Source organism: Diabrotica virgifera, chromosome 2, assembly GCF_917563875.1.
Source record: "Diabrotica virgifera virgifera chromosome 2, PGI_DIABVI_V3a".
In the NCBI taxonomy this organism is placed as follows: domain Eukaryota; kingdom Metazoa; phylum Arthropoda; class Insecta; order Coleoptera; family Chrysomelidae; genus Diabrotica; species Diabrotica virgifera.
This window is the reverse complement of record NC_065444.1, coordinates 163,555,132-163,558,567: the sequence shown is the minus strand read 5'-3', so window position 1 is coordinate 163,558,567 and position 3,436 is coordinate 163,555,132.

Here is a 3,436-nt window from a genome sequence, read left to right as displayed (position 1 = left end):
TAAAATATATCCACTAGTTATTGATCAAACCTTCATATTGAACCTAGCAACCAGAGTAATCACATGGATATTGTGATTACTCTGGTTGCTATAGAGTACTATGAAATTGAAATTTTTTTCAATTTCAATCTTGATGCTCGGAGCATCACATTCATCCCGCTCATTTGGTAACAATAAGCATCGATTGTATTCTAATACTCTGGGCTAATTAGCAAAATTCATGGAAAAGTTATTTACCAGCAATTTTATTGCTGGAATCGAATTATAAGATCCTATATATTAATAATATAGGTATGCAAAGTCCGCAGATAGTGTGCTACTTTTTTATAAACAAAATGGCGCCGACAAATCGTATTTTTTTCAATTATTGCTCCATAACTCCGACGATTTTAACTTTACAACAAAAATTCAAAAATAAAAATTCACCGCAATTAAATTCTGCATAGATATGTTTTCCCGAGTTGCTCCGACGAAAATTTTCCTCGGAAATGCGGGTTTTCCCAACAAAATCTCTAATTTTCAAATAAAATTTTAGGTAAGTAATTATTAATCAATAATTAAATAACTTAGTGACATCAAAGCTTTCTTGGTATAGATTGTAATTCCAGAAGTCGGTGAAAATTAAACGAATATTTTAGCAACAATTCAATTGTTAATTAACAATTTACGATCGCAATAATAACCAAAATAATCATGATACATTGATCAAACTTATAAAGATGAGATGCTTATTTAATATTTTATCGACAAAATATAAATTTTTCGTTTTTTTGCATAATCTTTAAATTTTGAAAAAAAAATAGTTATAATTACGCTGGTCTAATTAGTAAAGTACAAAGAAAGGTTATTTATCAGCAATTTTATTGCTGTAATCGAATATTATGATCCTATATATTAATAATATAGGTATTCAAAGTCCGCAGATAGTGTGCTACTTTTTTTATTAACAAAATGGCGCCCCCAAATCGTGTTTTTTCAATTATTGGTCTATAACTCCGAAGATTTTAACTTTACACCAAAAACACTCAAATAAAAATTCACCCCAATTTAATTCTACATAGAGGCATGTTTTTCCCGATTTGCTCCGACGAAAATTTTCCTCGGAAAATGTGGGTTTTCCCAACAAAATCTCGAATTTTCAAATAAATCTTTTGGGAAAGTGATTATTTATCAATAATTAAATAACTTGGTGAAATAACAGCTTTCTTCGTATAGATTATAACTGCAGAATCCGGTGAAAATTAAACGAATATTTTATCAACAATTCAATTGTTAATTAACAATTTACAGTCTCAATAACAACCAAAATAATAATGAGACATTGATCAGACTTAGAAAGATTATAAAGATGTGATGCGTATTTAATATTTTGTCGACAAAATATAATTTTTTCATTTTTTTTGCATAATCTTTAAATGTTTAAAAAAATAGTTATAAACAAATTAACATTTCTCAGAAATTGTTTATTATATTATAGTTTTAAAAAATACTTAAAATGCGTATTTCAAAGGTCTTGAAAATGAATGCATTAAACTTTTTTTCCAACCATTTGCAAAAAAGTTATGAAACAGAAAAGTAAACATACGATTACTCCTTTGTGTATAATTTGTTTTAATTATTTCAAAGCTAATTACTCTCAAAAAATATGAAACATTAGATCAATGGTTATATTTTAATCAAATATTAAAAATGGTTTTTTTTTGTAATTTTTAGGGCGAAAGTAGGCTTGATACAGAGCCGGAGATGTTCACTCGAAGCGACTGACACGCTTTAAACTCGCGCAAGTTGTGTATGTGGACGGGTATAATACATAATACATAGCTACGGTACTGTCATTGGTCTACATTCGCGCGTGTAAATTACAAAAAAAAATATTTATGATCTTTAATTAAAATATAACCATTAAACTAATAATCGACATTTTTTGTAAGTAATTAGCTTGTACTTTAAATTCACTTTTACGCTTTGAAAGAATTTAAAAAAATTATAAACAACGTAGTAATCGTATGTTTACTTTGCTGTTTCATAACTTTTTTGCAAATGGTTGGAAAAAAGTTTTAAAGCATTCATTTTCAAGATATTTGAAATACGCATTTTACCTATTTTTTTAAATTAGAATATAATAAAAACTTTCTGAGAAACGTTAATTTCTTTATAACTATTTTTTTAAACATTTAAAGATTATTCAAAAAAATTAGAAATTTATATTTTCTCAACAAAATATTAAATAGGCATCTCATCTTTATAAGATTTCAAAGTTTGATCAGTGTATCATAATTATTTTGGTTATTATTGCGACCGTAAATTATTAATTAACAATTCAATTGTTGCTAAAATATTCGTTTAATTTTCACCGGCTTCTGGAACTATAATCTAAACCAAGAAAGCTTTTAAGTCACCGAGTTATTTAATTATTGGTAGATAATTACTTATCTAAAACTTTATTTGAAATTTAAAGATTTTGTTGGGAAAACCCGCAGTTTCCGAGGAAAATTTTCATCCGAGAAGATCGGGAAAAACATGTCTTTATGCAGAATTTAATTTCGGTGAATTTTTATTAGGGTGTTTTTGGTGTAAAGTTAAAATGTTCGGAGTTATGGAGCAAAAATTGAAGAAACACGATTTGGGGGCGCCATTTTGTTAATAAAAAAAGTAGCACACTATCTGCGCGGAGTTTGCATACCTTTGTTATTAATATATATATATAATCATAAGCTTCGATTCCAGCAATAAAATTGCTGGTAAATAACTTTTCTTAAAAATGGCCCATTCTCCGATAATCAGCCCAGACTATAATTATTAATCTGTCTTAGCTCAGTAAATGACCGTTTTGGAGTGTAATTTTTAGGGTCAATTCCGAATTACATGAAAATTTGGTTTTAGGTTCTACTTACCCTCCAGTTCAAAATTGAACTTGTGCCGTTGGATACTTTTACTTGGGGGGTGAAAAAACATACGTTCAAGATAAGTCCTGATATGGATAAACTAACTAATTCTAAGTAACTTTTGTTCTATAGAGTTTTTTAACTAAGTTATTACTTTGCGAGTGAAAATGTGTATTTTTCAACAAAAAAAAAACACGATTTCAGGCGGTTTTTCGCAAATAACTCAAAAAATAAGTATTTTATCGAAAAAAATATTCTTAGCAAAAATGTAGGCCATACAGAAACGAACGAAAAGAATGGACTATTAATGAAGTCCATAAACCCAGTAAAAGCAAAGTTGTAGTTCATGAAAAATACGTTCTTATTCGTCAAATTCCAAATCGAATATTTCAACGTGAAATAACCAAAATTAAGCAACTTTCGAGAAAAACTTATTAAATTTTTTAAGTTGTTTAAAAATGGCTTTAATTTTATTTTTTGTAACAATGTCTAGCATCACAACTAAGCGAGTTATGCTCAAAATAAAGTTGCCCCTTTTTTGGCAAAAAAAA